This window comes from Triticum urartu, chromosome 3 (genome assembly GCF_003073215.2).
Source record: "Triticum urartu cultivar G1812 chromosome 3, Tu2.1, whole genome shotgun sequence".
NCBI classification, from domain to species: Eukaryota; Viridiplantae; Streptophyta; class Magnoliopsida; order Poales; family Poaceae; genus Triticum; species Triticum urartu.
In genome coordinates, this window is record NC_053024.1 from 19820714 (window position 1) to 19844617 (window position 23904).

Consider the following 23904-nt stretch of genomic DNA (forward strand, 5'->3'; position numbering starts at 1 on the left):
GGCTGGAGTCACAATTGCTTGTGTGTAAGCTGCTGCCCATATATACATATATAGGACCCGCCAGCTCTTAATTTTCATTATATTGTAGAGTGCGGTGGTGAACTGATGGTGATTGATTGTCTCGTCCCTCGTCTCGTGCATATGGAAAAGATTTTTTTTGAACAAGATATGGAGAAGATGATGATCGGGATTAACGCCAGAGCTTTGCTGGTAAAGAGGAAACAGAGGCACTTGGCAAATGGCAACTCTCCAGTCCAAAAAGAAATATCAACACCATGGTGTCGTCGTCATTCTTGGAGTTGTCGATCGTTCATGGCGCCATCCCGGTGGTGGCAACGGTGATCTGTCCATGGAGAACCGACGATGGATGCCCAAAGGAGAAGGTTGGTGTTTTTTAAGCATCACACGAAGCTTCCCTTCAATTTAGTCATATATGCATTACATCAGATAGGTGGTGGATGATGTTCATTGTTGCTGATGTAGATGTAGTTCATTTCAATGGGTGTTTCGGAGCTCGCCTTTTCTATAATCATATACTCCCTATATCTCAAAATAAGTGTCTCAACTCCCTTTATTTTAAGATGAAGGAAGTATCATTTTATGTGTGTGCACTGATGTTGATTGTGTGTGTATCCTAATCATCTAGAAGCGGGCTGTATACTCATGACGTTTGTATTCCCTTAATGCGGCAATATGAGCCAATAAACCACCCTTTATCAGAAAATAATTGAAAACAACCACATGAGATAGGTGATCGAGTAACAAAAACTAGCCAAGTTGAGTACTGTAATGGTTGACGTAACGCAAAAAGATGCGACAATGGATGCCGAGAAGGCTGGTGTTTTTAGATATAACATGGTGCTAAGCTTTATTTATACACATGGAATGGAATACATAAACTAAGGGATCACGTGATAACAATAACAAAGATCACAGTGTTAGGAAGGGGGGGGGGGGGTAGATTGAACTAGTCCACAACAATTACGCCCACAAGTAGGCCTACAAGTCTATCGTCATGTTCAATGCCTCAGTCGGTCAAGAGATCACCCGGAGTGCTCCTAATCTTCACCTCTAGGGAGTAGGCACTATTATATAAGCCGCTAACCACTGAGATGAACCATTCACACATAGTATATGTTTATCTTGAAACATATTATTTACATGTAATAGATTTTTAAAATACCAACAATACTAATTTTAAACGGGAACAGTTCATATATTGCAGAAAATTGGAGCTTTATGTACCTTAATATGAATGTTCATACATTTGAAATGTTTCATATCCTCTTCTAAAATTTTCCTGAATATGACAAAAATATTTATACTTTCAATAGTAGAAATATTTAACAACATAGTTCTAAATTTAAAAATAGTTGTTCATGCACATCTAAATATATGCCCTTGCTACTTTTAAGGAAATGTTTGTGTATTACAAAATTATTAATATGATTTGTGGATGCACTTTTCCCACAAATTGGACACAAACTAGGTGTGGGGGCTTTGCGGGAGTCCGGACAGCAGTCAGGTAGGACTCCGACACCCCCGACCCACTGAATCCCCCCTCTTGGTCCCATTTTCTTCCGATCCGCCCCTTCTACCTCTTGCTTTGCATCCTCGGCCTCTTCCTCCGACGCCGTAGCTGCACCTCTTCGGCCGCCACACAGGCATTGCCGGACCTCCGCAACCAGCACCGACGCACCCGCTCATCTTTTACGACAGTGTAGTCCACCCAGGACTCGTCCATAGCAAGGTACACTCTTCCTCCCCTATGGACTACGTCCATGGGGGACATTACACCCGGCAGGTGTTCGGTCAAATGTCATTGAGCTAATTTTCGAATGGCATGTCGTTATTTTAGAGTACGAAGGATCTCAAGGTACTCGAGCATGGAAAATGAGGGTTGTGCAATGCATGGTTGGCCATATGAACGGATTTCCTAGGCATGCACGGAATGGGGCTCTTCTGGCGGCGCGTGCATGATTCGTTTCACGTGTGAAAGCACATTGTGCCCTACTATATGCACATCATCCAACAACGAAATATGAGGTCATTATTGTATCCATGGTACGCCATCCAGACCACCGTCATCAAGTCTTGTGACACGGTTGCTTTGCTGGGGGCAATTTGGCCATTGCGCGCGGCAGGGGAAAAGATCGTAAGCTTTACTTCTTGCTCAACTTGTCGATTGAATTATTCATTCACTGGTTGTTGCTCTACATGTTGTGTAATCCATACGTGTTGCCATGATGTACCATAGGACAGACGGATGACCATTATTTAGGTACATACCCTGTTAGATGAAGCTGGGGCAGTAGGTGTGGGATGACATGATTCGTTCATGAAAAACTTGTTCATCATCTGGTTAATCTAGTTCAATTTTAACTATTGTTGTACTAGACTTATTTGCGTGTGATGTATGAATGATTTGTACTATTTTACATCCGAACTTTGATGAATTCCGTCGGCTTTGCATGAATTTCGTTCGGTCTATTGAAATGCGGTTTGAATTGTATGCGGGCAGCATTGGATGGCTGCCCCCCTCATCCGTGTCTACGAACTAACCCCCCTGTCTACGAAAGGATGCCGAAGCAAATTTACGGGTCAGCGTTGGAGATGCCCTAAGAGCGTTTACATCACTACTTTTGTGATCTAAATGCTCTTATATTTTATTTTATTTGCAGAGAAAGTAGAAGAGAAGAGAAGAGTCGCTCTGTCCTCAGATTTTAGCCACGTCCTCTAGTTATTGTTGATCAATCTAGCACCAGGAGACAGTGAACATCTAATCGATGTCTATAGTGCAGCTGTGCTATATCATCTTTTCTGGCGAAGTTTTGATGGTGAAAATGGCGTCACACAAAATAGAAGTCTCATATAATCGTCTTGGTGTGACTGTCGTGGTTGATCGGTTGACACACGTTCTGGTCGCACAGATTGTCAGCTGTAGATATGACACGGAGGAGTTTTTAATGCCTTTGTTTCTTCTCGTAATTTCGCTGTAACTTCGGCACAGGCGGGCGTTAATTCCTATATATCGTGCGACTTTTCCATAGGCACAAGTCTTGTTTCGTTCTTATCAATTGTTCTGTCTGGAGCGTTCGGCTGAAAGAGGAAAACATAAAATAAGGGAGATGCCATTCACAAGGATGAGAAGATGCCATGAGCTCACGCCAACACTCTACAAAGGAGAATTGAGCATGCTTATGCTTGCAATCGAACCCTATGTGTATATATACGGCAGCGCACCCTGATCGTATTGTGTACTACGACGATACAGCTTGCATAGAGGAGCAATGGCTTCATCAGCAACTCCCTCTGTGCACTTTTACCTGCTGATTCTGCTTGTTGTTCTTCTTGCTCCTCGTCTCGGCGGCTCCTCCCAGTACACAGGCTACATCCGTGGTGGGAAGCATTTCATTCTCGGTTCATCCGGCGCACAACGTCCACCACCACCGACGTCCTGCTCTACCATTTCTTTATTTGGTGAATACCTTGACTGCGTGAATCCCATATGGTCTTTAACTAGACTTTAGTACTCCATACTAAATATGAAATGAAACTTTGCATGTATTGCACGTCATTATGCATAATATATAGGAGTATTACATTTCTTCATGCCTAGACAGTATAACATTTTTATGTTCCCCGGTGTTGACTAACTTGTCTATATTTTAGGTGGCGGCGGTGGAATAGCAAGACCAGATGGTTCATTTATTTCTTCCGGTAAGGACAAGAGAATGTATAACATTCTTCAAATGGATTTTTCTCTCAAACTGCTTCTCAATTTTACGACATGTCTAGCTCCATGATCAACTTTGTTTCAACTTCTTTTTCTCCTTCAAAGTTGCCACCTAATATATTCTGAAGTTGTCAGGCATGGTCACAAAAGTTACCACATGGCAACTTTGATATCATCACAACTGCAACTTCAATAATCTTGGGACGATAACTTCAGAGCTCGGAAAAAAGTTCTTTTTGAAAACAAGTTGACTTCCTTGGTTAACTTAGTCTTGCTATTACCCCGCAAAAAAACTTAGTCTTGCTATTTATCATTGATTTGTGGTGCAGACCCTGGCAGCTTGGGACATTATTTTTACATCTGGCTTTTTTGACGTCTTCAATCTAAAATAAGACATGTCAACTAACATATGTATATTTCTCCAGGAGATGGCGGGGGAATAGCAACAAAGTTGCCCGTACTCCATCGACTGAGCCCATGCTCTCCCCTCAACACGTCTACGCTCGCTCTACGTGGCTTTCTCCGACGCAGTGGCAGCCTAGGTCGTCCACACTCACGGCTACTTAACTCCGGTGCGACCATCCCAACCACTGGCATTCCCTCCCCGACTCTCCCGGGCGCTTCCGAGTTCCACGTAGTCGTCGGCTACGGCACTCCGGCGCAGAAGCTCGCCGTGTCATTTGATACCACACTGGGAACCACGTTTATCCAGTGCAAGACGCGTGTCGATGATGCCATCGACAAGGCATTCCATCCTTCTCAGTCTTCCTCCATTGTCCAAGTCCCATGCGGCTCGCCGGAGTGCCCGTTGAAGTCCTGCTCCGGACCTAGCTGCACGGTCATCGGGAGCAAGAATGGCTCCATGGTTTTCAATGCCACCGCCGTGATGGACACACTCACACTCGCGCAAGCGACACAGGAGAACATCAGGGCCATATGCTTGGAGATGGGCAGCGAAACATCTAAGAGCTTATCCGGCATTCTCGATCTCAGTTGGGACAACCACTCATTGGCATCTCGAGCTCCTTCGTCTCCGGACACGGTGGCCTTCTCCTACTGCCTACCCTCTACGGTCGCCGCCCAGGGCTTCCTCTCCATTGGCGCACCCCGGCCAGAACGCTCCCGCCACTTCGTTGTCTAAACCCCCTTACGGACCAACACTCTACTCCCAGACATGTACGTTGTCCGGCTCACCAAACTAGATGTCAGCGGGGTGGATGTCAAGACCCCGTACGCGCCGCACGCCGGAAACGCGTTGTTCGTGCTCGGCACCACGTTCACCTACCTGAAGCCGGAGACCTATACGGTTCTTCGTGAGCAGTTCAAGTCGCAGATGACGGAGTACCGCGTGGCGCCGTCGATGGGCGACCTCGACACCTGCTACAACTTCACTGGTCTAACGAGAATGAGTATGCCATCCATCACACTATGGTTCGAAGGATGGGCATATATTGTCCCCGGCATGGAACAAATGATGTATTTTGGGCGTCGGGGAGATATCTTCTCCGTTGGGTGCCTCGCATTTGCTGCGGCATCAGACTTGCCACCGGGGATCACTGCGGTCATTGGCACCCTGCTGCAGGAGAGGACAGAGGTGGTGTATGACGTTCATGGAGGGAAGATGGGGTTTTCCCATAAACAATGCTGGTGAAATCATTGGCTAAATATTTGCACCTCGTTATTTTACCCTGAAGGCTGGAATGTAGAAGCTATTTACGTTTCAAAAAGGAAAAGAAAGGAGGAGATCTGTAACTTTACACTACAAAGTTTATCACCAACCGCTTTCTGAGTGATGTCCTATTTTATCGTGAATGTAGAGTCCCGGATGTTGAGCTAGGATTCCTAAAAAGATTCTTCACTTTTACATTCCACAAAACATACGTGATGATCTCTCTCAAAAGCTTTCGCCATGATGTATCACATGTGTATTCTCATTTCACCTATCCTCAATTGAAAAAATACTCATAAGCGTCGTTGTAGGATACAAAGAACCAATTTGGAACAACGCCCCAAACCTATAGTTTAAAAACCCAGACCGGTGACCGAACCGGTGAGGCCGCCGGTTCAGGTTTTCATCGGTCTGATCATGGTTCAGTGTGTGATTTTTAGGATAAAACTTTATTTATATTAGTTTTATTTTATTTGATAAGGTATGAGAGATGATTTGGTTGCCGCAGTATTACCTTGAAACTATGACACACATTTCGTGTGACACATGTTTTTCAATCCACACGTACGAATACTCCCATGACTGGTTCAAGCACTCTGGCTTTCCTCGGGGTTTTGCAAGAAAACAACGCAATTTGACCAGGTAACTCCTGTCCGCTGAGGGTGGTCCACAGAGCTAAAGAAAGAGCGAGGGCAGTGATGCAGGCGGACGTCAGTGGTGGAGCTAGACAAAAATGTTCTTGGGGGTGAGGGGTAAGAGCAACTCCAACGGGGTGACTCAATCGGACACCGATTTTGTCCGTTTGAGTCGCCCGTCCGCCTGTTCGCATCCGCCTTTTTATTTGAGTCGGCATGTGTGTCCACCGAAAGACAGACACATTTTTTGCATGTCCGTCTTGGCATTTCCTCGAACACGTAGCAGGCAGGGTAGCTCGCACTGGGGTGCACGTTCACCATGGCCGGGACAAGTTGCAGCCACGCGAGCTCGTACGAGGGGCGCCTCCGCGCCTGGCGGGCACGACCACCTGCTCGAGCAGCTTCGGCCGGGTGCGAGGCGAAGCCGGCGGTCGAGCTACAGAGTGGAGGCGGCCGGGCGTGCGAGCTCCAACGCGGACACGCACGAGTAGGGCGACACGGTGGGTGTGTGAGACAAGGCAGGGTGAGCGCGGCCCGGCGCGGCACGGCGAGCGTGGCGAGCTCCAACGCGAAGACTTGGCTTGAACGCACGCCCCGACCACGCGCACGTCGGACGCGAGCAAGAAGAAAACTCCTGGCTCATCTAGTGGACGACCTCCTCCTCACCTAGTGGGTCCGAGCGGACACCAAACGGACAGCAGGCGGACGCTGTATCCGTTTGGGTCGCCCCCGTTGGGCTAAATTTTGTGTCTGAATGACCAAAACGGATAAAATGGGTCACCCCATTGAAGTTGCTCTAAAATATAAAGAATATCTGTAATCAGCAACTGCTACTGTGCTATTGAAAGAATAAATTTATAATGTGTATAGTCCAATTCAATCAACAACTAACTAACTGAGAGAGAAAATTGTACCGCTATCACAAAAAAAATCCCACCTACTCCTCCTATAAAAAAATATAAGAGCATTTAGACCACTAAAGTAAGATCATTACTTTAGTGATGTACCGCCAAAACTTCGGTGTTAGAGAATTTGTTAGGACTGCCGTCCATCAGTGGAGACTGGCTTGGTTTAGTCTCACCTCGCTTACGGGAGGAGGTCATGACCAACTTATAAGGGAGACTATCTCTCCTCCTTTCAGTCCGGGCTTTTGGGATGGAGTGTGCTCTCCGGTGAATGTTGGCCCATGTGCGCATAAACATTCAGAACGTAAGTAGTGTGTGGGCTAGATTGAGTTGGACGCTAACATCTGGTATCAGAGCCAGCATCACCATTACTTCCTTAGGGGCTTCTCAGGGGGATGTGGATGTTAGGGCTGCTGTCCATCAGTGAAGGCTGGCTTGGTTTAATCCCACCTCGCTTACGGGAGGAGGCCATGATCAACTTATAAGAAGGAGTATCCCTCCTCCTTTCAGTCCGGGCTTTTGAAATGAAGTAGGCTTTCCGCTGAATGTTAACCATGTGCGCATAAACGTTCAGAATGTAAATAGAGTATGGGCTAGATCAAGTTGAACTCTAACAAAATTTAGAATTGAGACAAATTCTGCAGGCTGCGGCAGCCGGCGACAACCAAACGGCCGGCCGGCCGGCCAGAGTTCAATTAGCTGACAACACCGAAGACCCGCGACCACCGGCCATTGGCTGATGCTGGGCGCGCCCTTATCGCCCCAGGCGCTCGAGTCGTCGTCACCGGCCCAAACGCGGAGCTCCTCCTAACGTCCTCGCCTTCTCCCCAGCAACGGCCAGATGACGTCGAGGGCTCGAGGCTATCCGTCACGGCGCCATCGGCTGGTTGAGTGAAGCACGCCACCGAGAAGCGATCGAGCTGGTGCGGGAATAGGGCTTGTTCGTTGGTGCAAAAAGGGATCCTGTAGATAAGTAGATTAGGGTTGTATTTGAGCTAGGTGGATGGCACTTACAGAATCAAATACACAAATTCGCATGGGGGGTGGCCTGCGACCAGGGGATGGCTTTCTACGTGTATGTGCATGGCCCATCTAAAAGCTGCAGGGCAGGGCGAGTACTACCTAGTAAAAGAAAATTGCACTTTGGTTGGGGGTGGGCCACGGCCCCGTCAGCCTTCTATGTAGCTCTGTCGTTGGCGGACGTGTCCGTGTCATCCGTGTAGCAAAAATTATCCTAAGAACAACTCCAAGGGGGCAACCCATTTCGTCTACGGCCGTCTGTTTGGATCGGCGTGGACAGAAAAGGCGGCCCAACATATCGACCCAAACGGACGCGCATTCGTTTTTCGTCCGCAGGCGACTCATTCCCGGCCCATTTTTGAACCTGATTTGCGTTGGCACGGACACGCGATGGACGCACGCGCTCGCCTACTCCTGTCCCCGGGCCCGCTCGTCTGTGGCACATCGGCCTCCCCTCCCCCCGGCCAACAAGCAACCCTCACCCCCGCCTCCTTCGTCACCGCCGCCGCCGCCCATTTTGCCGGCGACTCTTCTAACTGCCGCCGCCTCCACATTCGCCCAGCAACGCCGCCCCTGCCCCCAGTCGCCGCCGCCGCCGTTTTGCCGCCGGGGAGCAAGCTGGTTCCCGCCGCCGCTTCCCCCACCGCCCAGCCGCCCGCGACCAAGAAGACGCCTCGCCGCCCCCGCCACATACGACCGGCACGCTCGTCGGACGCCGTCACACTCGTCGGACGCCGGCCGGGCAGCTAGCTGGTCTGTGGGCGCCGCGTCTCCCCTCGCCGGCCGACTCCTTCTTCGACGCCCGCAAGTTGTTCGACAGTTTGCCAAGGTACGAAAATGGACTCCGCCGACAAGTTCTTTTTTCACAATTTTCTTTGCGACTCCGACGATTCGTCGTCCGACGACGAGGAGGAGATATTAGCTGTCGTGTTGGTCCATCACCACCTCAACAACCAGCGGCCGTTGTTCCGTGGCTCCATTCAGGGCCACCTTCCGGCGTTGAATCGTAACCGGGAGAGCGGGCATTTCCTTCTCTGGAAGGACTACTTTGATACAACAAACCCGTTGTTCAAACATCACAAATTCCGCCGCCGGTTCCGTATGAGTAGGCATGTTTTCAACCGTATTAGGGAGGGAGTGGTCGGCTATGATGACTACTTCGAGTGCAAAGAGGATGCCATCGGCAAGATTGGTTTCTCCTCTTATCAGAAATGCACCGCCGCCATCCGAATGCTTGCATACGGAGTGCCCGGTGATCTCATTGACGAGTACGTCCGTATGAGCGAGTCTACATGCCTAGAGTCCCTGTATAAGTTCTGCAAGGTTGTGATTGCTGTGTTTGGCCCTGAGTACTTGAGAGAGTCGACAGCTGAAGATACAGCCCGTTTGTTGGCGATGAATGCTAGCAGGGGCTTCCCGGGGATGCTTGGCAGCATAGACTGCATGCACTGAGAATGGAAGAACTGCCCTTCTGCTTAGCAAGGGCAGTATAAGGGACATGTCAGGGCTTGCACTGTCATACTAGAGGCCGTGGCGTCTCAAGATCTCTGGATCTGACACTCTTTCTTTGGCATGGCTGGATCACACAATGATATCAACGTGCTTCAGCGCTCGCCGGTGTTTGCTAGGCTTGCCGAAGGCAACAACCCACCGGTGAACTTTACTGTCAACAGCCACAACTACGACAAAGGCTACTATTTGGGTGACGGTATCTATCCTCAGTGGACCACTATTGTAAAGACAATACCCAACCTTGTCGGAGAGAAAAGGAAAAGATTTGCCCAAGAGCAAGAGAGTGCTAGAAAGGATGTCGAGCGTGCCTTTGGTGTTTTGCAATCTCGATGGGGCATCGTTCGGTATCCTGCTAATACTTGGAGCACGCAGAAACTATGGGAGGTGATGACTGCTTGTGTGATCATGCACAATATGATCGTAGAAGACGAGCGTCCGGAACGTCTGTACGATCAAGGCTTTCAGTTTCAGGGTGAGAATGTTGTGCCTGAGCATGGAGTAGTGGCAACATTTGAGCAGTTCACTCAGTTTCATGAAGACATGCGTGATTAGAAAACTCACGTGCAACCGCAAAATGATTTGGTTGAGCATATGTGGACTCATGTTGGCAACCAATAAATGTATCTTTTTTTATTCGTTTGCAAAACTATGTGAAACATTTTTATTTTTATTTGGCCTGTAAAACTATACTATTTATTTGGGCGAACTATTTTGTTTGTTAAATTTTCATTTCACAATATGTTGAATGCAATGCAAAATTGGCCAGCCAGCCGGCCACGCCTGCACATATGGATCGACGCGTTAAGCGCGCTGCCGACCCATATGAAAAACAAGGCGGACGCCGGGCAGGCGGCCGACCCCAACGAACAAAAAGCGGACGAAATCGCCGTCCGTTCGGGTCGGCCCGTTGGAGTTGCTCTAACCTTCAGTACTTTAGTTACCATTTTAGTTTAGTTTTTCTGTTTGTGGACAGTCGTAGATATACGGAGGTTGTCCTTGCATCCCTATGCAAGGATCGCTGGTTCCGATTTTTTGGTCCGGTTTGGTCCAGTTTTTTTAAAACTATATTCAAACCCGGCGGATGAACAGACATGCAAGTGCAAGGGCAAATTTGCCAGAACAACACGACCAGATAGGAAAATTCTTGCCCTTCCATCCCCCAAGACGCGCCACACGCTGTCGGTAAGAGGCGGAAAGTGCACCTTCATAAGCTTTCTAAAGTGGAGGTGCAGCCAAAATATTTTTATGGAAAGGTTCAAACTTGGGTTGAAAGGTGGCGCCCCGGACCTAGTGGAAGAGCGAACTTGGCTAATGTATGTGCTTCAAAATTGACAACACGACTCTCAAAAATAAAATTACATTGAAACTGCTCTGACTTGAGTTTAATCTCACTAACTATTGCTCCGTAATTACCTTTGCTACCATTTAGAATATCTGAGACGACTTGCTTTGAGTCACATGAAATGATAACACTAGTGCAGAACCGGGTAATAGCACCAGTTCATAAGGCCCTTTAGCGCCGGTTCCATAACCGGCACTAAAGTGTGGGCACTAAAGCCCCCCCCCTTTAGTACCGGTTCAGCACGAACCGGTGCTAAAGGGAAACCACATGGCACGAGCCAGCTCCGGGGGCCGGGAGCCCTTTAGTACCGGTTGGTAACACCAACCGGTACTAAATGTTTGTGGATTTTTGTTTTATTTTGTATTTTTCAATTAAATTTGTGTTATCAATTTAATTTAGGATTGTTTTACGTTATAATGAGTTGTAGTCGTCATCATCATCATCATCATCGCATATTAATAAATAAATAAACTCTAGCTAGCTAAAAATCATTGTAGCCGTCTAATTACCACTATTTAATCATCATAATCATTACCGCTACATATCTAATCATCACCAACACTGGCTAGCTTAAAGAGAAAACATTCACTTTGTAACAGAAGCAAAGATATCATCGAGTTCAACATAATCATCATCAACATCGAAGTTCAGGACACGGACATGAGACACTAATTAAGAGCATGAACTAGTGCTGCTCCCTCTCAGGTAGAATAGCATAGAACATGTATAGCTCTCCTGATTCATCATACTGGAGCATGCAGATGAATCTGTCTCCTAATCTTGGGTTGCGCTTCTCCTTGCTGCCCCCTAGTACTTCTCTGCGATCGTTAACAATTTTGCTCCAATCTTTCACTATTAAGCATTCTTCGCTTTCAGAAGTCCTGAATGCACTCATGTGCAATGTAGGATATCTTGGCCGTAAGCTAACCATTGACATGTCACCTTTAGTCTCGATCCACTGAGGCACAACTGTCATCGGAAGTCCCTGTTGAAGAACATCGTATAGTAATTAATATACTAAGCAATGAAAGTTTAGCTTCAAAAATGATGTATGCAAAAGATGCACTAATTAAGAACAAATAGTTAAAATCTTACCATCTTTCGATTATAGATGTGACCGTAGTTCAATACGATCATCATTGGTCGCACGTTTTGAGTACTAACATTTTTAAGTTCAGAAAAAAAATTGTCTTGTCAGTATTAAGATCCTCAAGCCATGAAACATAATGACTTATCTCCTCGCAGTTTAGTTGAGCCCCGGGACAGTAGTAGGTCCTGTCTACCAAGCGCCGGACATGTTTGCTTGAACCGAAATAAGCTGACAATACAAATTAGTTGTCAACTATTTTTGAATAAACTGTATCAAAGACATAAACATATGCATGCATGGTTGAGAAAAACTCACATAATGGTAGAACTGGAGGCGTTTGCATATCGACCCAGATGTCTATATTACCTTCAATATCATCTTCCAGACGAATATCAAAGGTGACAACCATACCAGGCTCAAATGTATAAGCCTTGCGTAGTGCTTGCCAAGTATTGCATTCAAAATGGGTGTATATGTCTCCATTATATAATTTGACATTGAAAGTATACCCATGCTCCGTCTTCAAGTAAACTTTCTTTACCTCCATATCATCTATAGCACTAAAACATATCTTATCCAAGACAAAAATTCTTGCATGGCAGGAGATGCGCTAGTACAATAGTGAAAATTTAAAATTATAAGTTGAAGTAAATGAAGTATAAGTTTTGCATTCAAATAATAATTGACAAAGTGACTTACTGTATCAACTTCGAATGTCTCATCCAGCTTGATACTGAAGCTCCTACCATCAACAAGGAAATTTCTGTCGCACAGGCCGTGCTGGTCTTCACAGTGTTCGCACATAATGAAATCTTTTTCGTCGTCAGATGACATTTTCTATGTTCATATAGGTGAAACATTAAACACCTATTACTATCTAACATTAATTAATATCTAGCCAAATATATATTCATCTAACATTTGACATTAATATATCTAACTATATTCATCTCTAACAATTGACGTTACTATATATTTAACTTTTCTATCTAATTCATCTAACATTCGACATTAATCTAACATTTATATAAAATCAAAATATATAAAAAATTAAATAAACAGAAAAACTCATTAACAAATAATATTTTAATTAGATCATCAAATTTCAGATACCTAAATTTTCTTACTAAAAATAAACTAGTTATATTAATTATTGAACTAGTTCAAATCTCATATACCTAAATAAACTAGTTATATTAATTATTGAACTAGTTCAAATCTCATATACCTAAATAAACTAGTTCGACAATTTTCTTACTAAAAATAAACTAGTTATATTAATTATTGAACTAGTTCAAATCTCATATACCTAAATAAACTAGTTATATTAATTATTGAACTAGTTCAAATCTCATATACCTAAATAAACTAGTTCGACAATTTTCTTACTAAAAATAAACTAATTATATTAATTATTGAACTAGTTCAAATCTCATATACCTAAATAAACTAGTTCGATAATTTTCTTACTAAAAATAAACTAATTATATTAATTATTCAACTAGTTCAAATCTCTATAGTTCGACAATTTTCTATCTAGCTAATTCATCTAACATTCGACATTAATCAAACATTCGATCATCTAATTAACTTTTCTAAAAAATAGAAAATAAGTAAAAAAATGTGTGTGTGTATGTGTGTGTGTGTAGTGTGTACGTATATATGTGTGTGTATGTGTGTATGTGTGCGGCCCCGTACGCCGCCGCCCCGTACGTACGAGCGGGGGCGCCGGCGTACGGGGCGGGGGCGCCGGCGTACGTACGGGCGGGGGCGCCGCCGTACGGGCCGGGTGCGACGACGACGGACGGCGGCGCGGCGGGTATACGCGAGAGCGAAAGACGTACGGGACCGCGGCGGGACGACGACGGACGGCGGCGCGCGGCGTTCGGGGCGGCGGCGCGAGACGGCGACGACGACGGGCGACGAGCGGCGAGGACGGGTTCGAGCGGCGCGCGAGAGGTTGGAGACGAAAGAAATGGGGAGATCTAACTGAATTTTCGTAAGTGTTGTATATATAGGAGAGGTCTTTAGTACCGGTTGGAGCCACCAACCGGTACTAAAGGCCAACTTTGGCCAGGCCAAGAGGCTGAAAGAGCAGGCCTTTAGTACCGGTTGGTGGTTCCAACCGGTACTAAAGGGTGGTCTTTAGTACCGGTTGGAGCCACCAACTGGTACTAAAGGCCTCGCGCTGCCACCCCAAAGTTTAGTCCCACCTCGCCGGGCGGAGAGCAGCCACACTTGTTTATAAACCCAGCCGCGGCTACCTCTTCGAACTCCTCTATATAGCAGGCTTCTGGGCCTAATTAATTAGGGCGCGCTGCCCTGTGAGCCTGTTGGCCCTTCTGGGCCTGCATTTGCACACCCTAGGTCTGGCAGGCCCACTGGGCAGCGCGCCAACAAATTTTTTATATACTTTTTTATTTTCTGCATTATTTATTTTCTTCTATTTATTTTTGAGTAGTTTTTTATATAGTTTTTTCTTTTCTGCATTATTTATTTTCTTCTATTTATTTTTGAGTAATTTTTTTGTATAGTTTTTTATTTTCTGCATTATTTCTTTTCTTCTATTTATTTTCTTCTGGAAATTGAATTTATTTTTGAGTAGTTTTTTATATAGTTTTTTCTTTTCTGCATTATTTATTTTCTTCTATTTATTTCTGAGTAATTTTTTGTATAGTTTTTTTTATTTTCTGCATTATTTCTTTTCTTCTATTTATTTTCTTCTGCAAATTGAATGCTGCATACTGAACAATTAGGTAAATGACCGAAAAACAACAAATGATGTCAGAACATGTTGGAAATTGATGACGTCGCTTTGAATGCTGCATACTGAACACAAAGGAAGTCCGGAGTTCAAATAAGTTTAAAAAACATTGAAGTGGCCGTGTAACAGATGAGTTCTCGTCCGAAACCCTGATACTCTGAAAAAGTTTGTCTAGTTTGTACACGAAGTGCGTCCAGTTTTTGCCGTGACCCTCTCTACTCTTTCGCGCATGCTATGCGGGTGATATGATGATACCATGCCAAGTTTCAACATTTTCAGGATTCATTTTGTAGTGATTTTCAATTTCACGATCATTTAGCTCTCTAAACAATTAGGTAAATAACCGAAAAACAACAAATGATGTCAGAACATGTTGGAAATTGATGACGTCGCTTTAAATGCTGTATACTGAACACAAAAGAAGTCCAGAGTTCAAATAAGTTTAAAAACATTGAAGTGGCCATGTAACAGATGAGATCTCGTCCGAAACCCTGATACTCTGAAAGAGTTTGTCTAGTTTGTTGGAAATATGCCCTAGAGGCAATAATAAAAGGATTATTATTATATTTCCTTGTTCATGATAATTGTCTTTTATTCATGCTATAATTGTGTTATCCGGAAATCGTAATACATGTGTGAATACATAGACACCAACATGTCCCTAGTAAGCCTCTAGTTGACTAGCTCGTTGATCAACAGATAGTCATGGTTTCCTGACTATGGACATTGGATGTCATTGATAACGAGATCACATCATTAGGAGAATGATGTGATGGACAAGACCCAATCCTAAACATAGCACAAGATCGTATAGTTCGTTTGCTAGAGTTTTTCCAATGTCAAGTATCTTTTCCTTAGACCATGAGATCGTGTAACTCCCGGATACCGTAGGAGTGCTTTGGGTGTACCAAACGTCACAACGTAACTAGGTGACTATAAAGGTATACTACGGGTATCTCCGAAAGTGTCTGTTGGGTTGACACGGATCAAGACTGGGATTTGTCACTCCGTATGACGGAGAGGTATCTCTAGGCCCACTCGGTAATGCATCATCACAATGAGCTCAAAGTGACCAAGTGTCTGGTCACGGGATCATGCATTACGGTACGAGTAAAGTGACTTGCCGGTAACGAGATTGAACGAGGTATTGGGATACCGACGATCGAATCTCGGGCAAGTAACGTACCGATTGACAAAGGGAATTGTATACGGGGTTGCTTGAATCCTCGACATCGTGGTTCATCCGATGAGATCATCGAGGAGCATGTGGGAGCCAACATGGGTATCCAGATCCCGCTGTTGGTTATTGACCGGAGATCCATCTCGGTCATGTCTACATGTCTCCCGAACCCGTAGGGTCTACACACTTAAGGTTCGGTGACGCTAGGGTTGTAGAGGTATGAATATGCAGTAACCCGAAAGTTGTTCGGAGTCCCGGATGAGATCCTGGACGTCACGAGGAGTTCCGGAATGGTCCGGAGGTGAAGAATTATATATAGGAAGTGCAGTTTCAGCCATCGAGAGAGTTTCGGGGGTCACCGGTATTGTACCGGGACCACCGAAAGGGTCCCGGGGGTCCACCGGGTGGGGCCACCCATCCCAGAGGGCCCCATGGGCTAAGTGGGGAGGGGAACCAGCCCATAGTGGGCTGGTGCGCCCCCCTTGGCCCACCCCATGCACCTAGGGTTGGGAACCCTAGGGTGGGGGGCGCCCCACCTGGCTTGGGGGGCACTCCACCACTTGGCCGCCACCCCCCTAGGAGATCCCATCTCCTAGGGCCGGCGCACCCCCTAGGGGGCCTATATAAAAAGGGGGGAGGGAGGGGCAGCCACACCCTTGAGTCTTGGCGCCTCCCTCTCCCCTGCTACACCTCTCCCTCTTGTAGTAGAACGGCGAAGCCCTGCTGCAGTGACCCCTGCATCCACCACCACACCGTCGTGCTGCTGGATCTTCATCAACCTCTCCTTCCCCCTTGCTGGATCAAGAAGGAGGAGACGTCACGCTGACCGTACGTGTGTTGAACACGGAGGTGCCGTCCGTTCGGCGCTAGGATCTCCGGTGATTTCGATCACGTCGAGTACGACTTCCTCATCCCGTTCTTTGAACGCTTCCGCGCGTGATCTACAAAGGTATGTAGATGCAATCCGATCACTCGTTGCTAGATGAACTCATAGATGGATCTTGGTGAAACCGTAGGAAATTTTTTGTTTTCTGCAACGTTCCCCAACAGTGGCATCATGACCTAGGTCTATGCGTAGTTCTTCTTGCGCGAGTAGAACACAATTGGTTGTGGGCGTAGATGTTGTCAACTTTCTTGCCGCTACTAGTCTTATCTTGCTTCAGCGGTATTGTGGGATGAGGCGGCCCGGACCAACCTTACACGTACGCTTACGTGAGACCGGTTCCACCGACTAACATGCACCGCTAGGTGACGCACCTGTTCTCCCTGCAGAACAAGATGTTATGAACGCTTGGCAGACACGTACCGATGATTACTCCCTCGTTCAGTGTGGCATGCTTTACAGCTTAGAACCGAGGCTCCAAAAGCGTTTTGAGAGACACGGAGCATATGAGATGTTCGAAGAGCTGAAAATGGGTTTTCAAGCTCATGCCCAGGTCGAGAGATATGATGTCTCCGACAAGTTCTTCAGCTGTAAGATGGAGGAAAACCGTTCTGTCAGTGAGCACATACTCACTATGTCTGGGTTACATAACCGCTTGACTCAGCTGGGAGTTAATCTCCCGGATGACGCGGTCATTGACAGAATCCTTCAGTCGCTTCCACCGAGCTACAAGAGCTTTGTGATGAACTTCAATATGCAGGGGATGGAAAAGACCATTCCTGAAGTATTTGCAATGCTGAAATCAGCAGAGGGAGAAGTCAGAAAGGAACATCAAGTGTTGATGGTGAATAAAACCACTAAGTTCAAGAAAGGCAAGGGTAAGAAGAACTTCAAGAAGGACGGCAAGGGAGTTGCCGCGCCCGGCAAGCAAGCTACCGAGAAGAAGCCAAAGAATGGACCCAAGCCCAAGACTGAGTGCTTTTATTGCAAGGAAAGTGGTCACTGGAAGCGGAACTGCCCCAAATACTTAGCGGACAAGAAGGCCAGCAAAACGAAATGTATATGTGATATACATGTAATTGATGTGTACCTTACCAGTACTCGTACTAGCTCCTGGGTATTTGATACCGGTGCAGTTGCTCACATTTGTAACTCAAAGCAGGAGCTGCGGAATAAACGGAGACTGGCGAAGGACGAGGCGACGATGCGCGTCGGGAATGGTTCCAAGGTCGATGTGATCGCCGTCGGCACGCTACCTCTACATTTACCTACGGGATTAGTTTTGAACCTCAATAATTGTTATTTAGTGCCAAGTTTGAGCATGAACATTGTATCAGGATCTCGTTTAATACAAGATGGCTACTCATTTAAATCCGAGAATAATGGTTGTTCTATTTATATGAGAGATATGTTTTATGGTCATGCTCTGATGGTGAATGGTTTATTCTTAATGAATCTCGAGCGTAATGTTACACATATTCATAGTGTGAATACCAAAAGATGTATGGTTGATAATGATAGTCCCGCATACTTGTGGCACTGCCGCCTTGGTCACATAGGTGTCAAACGCATGAAGAAGCTCCATGCAGATGGACTTTTAGAGTCTCTTGATTACGAATCATTTGACACGTGTGAACCATGTCTCATGGGTAAAATGACCAAGACTCCGTTCTCAGGAACAATGGAGCGAGCAACCAACTTATTGGAAATCATACATACTGATGTGTGCGGTCTAATGAGTGTTGAGGCTCACGGTGGCTATCGTTATGTTCTCACCCTCACTGATGACTTGAGTAGATATGGGTATGTCTACTTAATGAAACACAAGTCTGAGACCTTTGAAAGGTTCAAGGAATTTCAGATTGAGGTTGAGAATCAACGTGACAGGAAAATCAAGTTCCTGCGATCAGATCGTGGAGGAGAATACTTGAGTCACGAATTTGGCACACACTTAAGAAAATGTGGAATAGTTTCACAACTCACGCCACCTGGAACACCTCAGCGTAATGGTGTGTCTGAACATCGTAACCGCACTCTGTTAGATATGGTGCGATCTATGATGTCTCTTATCGATTTACCGCTATCATTTTGGGGCTATGCTTTAGAGACTGCCGCATTCACTTTAAATAGGGCTCCGTCGAAATCCGTTGAGACGACACCGTATGAATTATGGTTTGGGAAGAAACCTAAGCTGTCGTTTCTAAAAGTTTGGGGATGCGATGCTTATGTCAAGAAACTTCAACCTGAAAAGCTCGAACCCAAGTCGGAAAAATGCGTCTTCATAGGATACCCTAAAGAAACTATTGGGTATACCTTCTACCTCAGATCCGAAGGCAAGATCTTTGTTGCTAAGAATGGATCCTTTCTAGAGAAGGAGTTTCTCTCGAAAGAAGTAAGTGGGAGGAAAGTAGAACTTGATGAAGTATTACCTCTTGAACCGGAAAGTGGCGCAACTCAGGAAAATGTTCTTGTGGTGCCTGCACCAATTAGAGAGGAAGTTAATGATGATGATCAAGATACTTCTGATCAAGCTCCTACTGAAATTCGAAGGTCCATAAGGACACGTTCCGCACCAGAATGGTACGGCAACCCTGTCTTGGAAATCATGTTGTTAGACAACGGTGAACCTTCGAACTATGAAGAAGCGATGGCGGGCCCGGATTCCGACAAATGGCTGGAAGCCATGAAATCCGAGATAGGATCCATGTATGAAAACGAAGTATGGACTTTGACTGACTTGCCCGTTGAGCAGCGAGCCATAGAAAATAAATGAATCTTTAAGAAGAAGACAGACGCAGATGGTAATGTGACCATCTATAAAGCTCGGCTTGTCGCTAAGGGTTATCGACAAGTTCAAGGGATTGACTACGATGAGACTTTCTCACCGGTAGCGAAGCTGAAGTCCGTCTGAATCATGTTAGCAATTGCCGCATTCTATGATTATGAAATATGGCAAATGGACATCAAAACGGCATTCCTTAATGGTTTCCTTAAGGAAGAATTGTATATGATGCAGCCGGAAGGTTTTGTCGATCCTAAGAATGCTGACAAGGTGTGCAAGCTCCAACGCTCGATTTATGGGCTGGTGCAAGCATCTCGGAGTTGGAACATTCGTTTTGATGAGATGATCAAAGCGTTTGGGTTTATGCAGACTTATGGAGAAGCCTGCGTTTACAAAAAAGTGAGTGGGAGCTCTGTAGCATTTCTCATATTATATGTAGATGACATACTTTTGATGGGAAATGATATAGAGCTTTTGGACAGCATTAAGGCCTACTTGAATAAGAGTTTTTCAATGAAGGACTTTGGAGAAGCTGCTTATATATTAGGCATCAAGATCTATAGAGATAGATCAAGACGCCTCATAGCTCTTTCACAAAGCACATACCTTGATAAGATATTGAAGAAGTTCAATATGGATCAGTCTAAGAAGGGGTTCTTGCCTGTGTTGCAAGGTGTGAAATTGAGCTCAACTCAATGTCCGACCACGGCAGAAGATATAGAAGAGATGAGTGTCATCCCCTATGCCTCAGCCATAGGTTCTATTATGTATGCCATGCTGTGTACCAGACCTGATGTAAACCTTGCCGTAAGTTTGGTAGGTAGGTACCAAAGTAATCCCGGCAAGGAACACTGGACAGTGGTCAAGAATATCCTGAAGTACCTAAAAAGGACTAAGGAAATGTTTCTCGTTTATGGAGGTGACGAAGAGCTCGTCGTAAAGGGTTACGTCGACGCTAGCTTCGACACAGATCTGGATGACTCTAAGTCACAGACCGGATACGTGTATATTTTGAATGGTGGGGCAGTAAGCTGGTGCAGTTGCAAGCAGAGCGTCGTGGCGGGATCTACATGTGAAGCGGAGTACATGGCAGCCTCGGAGGCAGCACATAAAGCAATTTGGGTGAAGGAGTTCATCACCGACCTAGGAGTCATACCCAATGCGTCGGGGCCGATCAAACTCTTCTGTGACAACACTAGAGCTATTGCACTTGCCAAGGAGCCCAGGTTTCACAAGAAGACCAGGCACATCAAGCGTCACTTCAACTCCATTCGTGAAAATGTTCAAGATGGAGACATAGATATTTTTAAAGTACATACGGACCTGAATGTAGCAGATCCGTTGACTAAACCTCTCCCTAGAGCAAAACATGATCAACACCAGAATTCCAAGGGTGTTCGATTTATCACAATGTAACTAGATTATTGACTCTAGTGCAAGTGGGAGACTGTTGGAAATATGCCCTAGAGGCAATAATAAAAGGATTATTATTATATTTCCTTGTTCATGATAATTGTCTTTTATTCATGCTATAATTGTGTTATCCGGAAATCGTAATACATGTGTGAATACATAGACACCAACATGTCCCTAGTAAGCCTCTAGTTGACTAGCTCATTGATCAACAGATAGTCATGGTTTCCTGACTATGGACATTGGATGTCATTGATAACGAGATCACATCATTAGGAGAATGATGTGATGGACAAGACCCAATCCTAAACATAGCACAAGATTGTATAGTTCGTTTGCTAGAGTTTTTCCAATGTCAAGTATCTTTTCCTTAGACCATGAGATAGTGTAACTCCCGGATACCGTAGGAGTGCTTTGGGTGTACCAAATGTCACAACGTAACTAGGTGACTATAAAGGTATACTACGGGTATCTCCGAAAGTGTCTGTTGGGTTGACACGGATCAAGACTGGGATTTGTCACTCCGTATGACGGAGAGGTATCTCTGGGCCCACTCGGTAATGCATCATCACAATGAGCTCAAAGTGACCAAGTGTCTGGTCATGGGATCATGCATTACGGTACGAGTAAAGTGACTTGCCGGTAATGAGATTGAACGAGGTATTGGGATACCGACGATCGAATCTCGGGCAAGTAACGTACCGATTGACAAAGGGAATTGTATACGGGGTTGCTTGAATCCTCGACATCGTGGTTCATCCGATGAGATCATCGAGGAGCATGTGGGAGCCAACATGGGTATCCAGATCCCGCTGTTGGTTATTGACCGGAGAGCCATCTCGGTCATGTCTACATGTCTCCCGAACCCGTAGGGTCTACACACTTAAGGTTCGGTGACGCTAGGGTTGTAGAGATATGAATATGCAGTAACCCGAAAGTTGTTCGGAGTCCCGGATGAGATCCTGGACGTCACGAGGAGTTCCGGAATGGTCCGGAGGTGAAGAATTATATATAGGAAGTGCAGTTTCGGCCATCGGGAGAGTTTCGGGGGTCACCGGTATTGTACCGGGACCACCGGAAGTGTCCCGGGGGTCCACCGGGTGGGCCCACCCATCCCAGAGGGCCCCATGGGCTAAGTGGGGAGGGGAACCAGCCCATAGTGGGCTGGTGCGCCCTCCTTGGCCCATCCCATGCGCCTAGGGTTGGGAACCCTAGGGTGGGGGGGGGGGGCGCCCCACCTGGCTTGGGGGGCACTCCACCCCTTGGCCGCCGCCCCCCTAGGAGATCCCATCTCCTAGGGCCGGCGCACCCCCTAGGGGGCCTATATAAAAAGGGGGGAGGGAGGGGCAGCCGCACCCTTGAGTCTTGGCGCCTCCCTCTCCCCTGCTACACCTCTCCCACTCGCAGTAGAACGGCGAAGCCCTGCTGCGGTGACCCCTGCATCCACCACCACGCCGTCGTGCTGCTGGATCTTCATCAACCTCTCCTTCCCCCTTGCTGGATCAAGAAGGAGGAGACGTCACGCTGACCGTACGTGTGTTGAACGCGGAGGTGCCGTCCGTTCGGCGCTAGGATCTCCGGTGATTTGGATCACGTCGAGTACGACTTCCTCATCCCCGTTCTTTGAACGCTTCCGCGCGTGATCTACAAAGGTATGTAGATGCAATCCGATCACTCGTTGCTAGATGAACTCATAGATGGATCTTGGTGAAACCGTAGGAAATTTTTTGTTTTCTGCAACGTTTCCCAACACAGTTTGTACACGAAGTGCGTCCAGTTTTTGCCGTGACCCTCTCTACTCTTTCGCGCATGCTATGCGGGTGATATGATGATACCATGCCAAGTTTCAACATTTTCAGGATTCATTTTGTAGTGATTTTCAATTTCACGGTCATTTAGCTCTCTAAACAATTAGGTAAATGACCGAAAAACAACAAATGATGTCAGAACATGTTGGAAATTGATGACGTTGCTTTGAATGCTGCATACTGAACACAAAAGAAGTCCGGAGTTCAAATAAGTTATTAAAAATAAAAAAGTGGTGCAATGCTGGTTAATTTGCTTCAAGCCATTCGGAATAGTGTAGACTGCACTGCACATAGCTCAGTGCAATCTATGCTATTCCGCAAGGCTTGAAGCTAATCAACATGTAGGTGAGCATTGCAACTCTTCGTCATTGTCTGTGCACTCACGGCTTATAAACCGCTCATACTGCCTCTCTCTTGGCGAGGTGGGACTAAAAATCAGCTTACAAAGAAACTCTAGTACCGGTTCATGGCATGAACCGGTACTAAAGGTCTTCGTGGGGCCCCAGACTGACCATAGCCTGACACAGCCTCATTAGTACCGGTTCGTGGCATGAACCGGTACTAAAGGTTACCCACGAACCGGTACTAATGATGCCCGCCCGCCTAGCCGTTGGAACCAGCAATAATGGTCACATTAGTGCCGGCTCAAATTCAAACCGGCACTAATGTGCTTCACATTTGACCCTTTTTCTACTAGTGTAACATTCTGGACGTTGAAGTCTTTGGCAAGTGCCAATCCCTCCCTGCAAGCTATGGCTTCAAGGACCACTGGGTCATCAACCCCAGCAATAACAAGTGCAGCGCTGCCCAAGAATTTTCTATCTCTATCCCGACAAACTGCTGCCGCCGAACCGCCTCTTCCCTTTGACACTCCCGCGTCTACATGAATTTTGATGAACCCAGGAGGTGGTGCTTTTGGTCGCAGTCCAGTATTGGCTAGCGGTGCTCGCGGTTGCGCAGATGACAATGGGACCTTGATGACGTCGAGCTCCCCTATGGACATGTTTATGAAAGAGAGAGTTGCCTGGGAAGACTGGAAAATCCCCTCATAGATGGCCTTGCGACAAGCCGACCAAATTGCCCATAAAGTGACCGAGAGCAGAACAAATTTGTCATGTACCATAGAATCCATCATAGTGAACATCCACTGTTTGGTGCTCGGTTT

At 46.2% G+C, this 23904-nt stretch overlaps 1 pseudogene; it reads left to right on the top strand.

Moving 5' to 3' along the window:
• The first annotated feature begins 3290 nt into the window (after positions 1–3290).
• On the top strand, positions 3291–5387 carry LOC125549615 (annotated as a pseudogene).
• The last annotated feature ends 18517 nt before the right edge of the window (positions 5388–23904 follow it).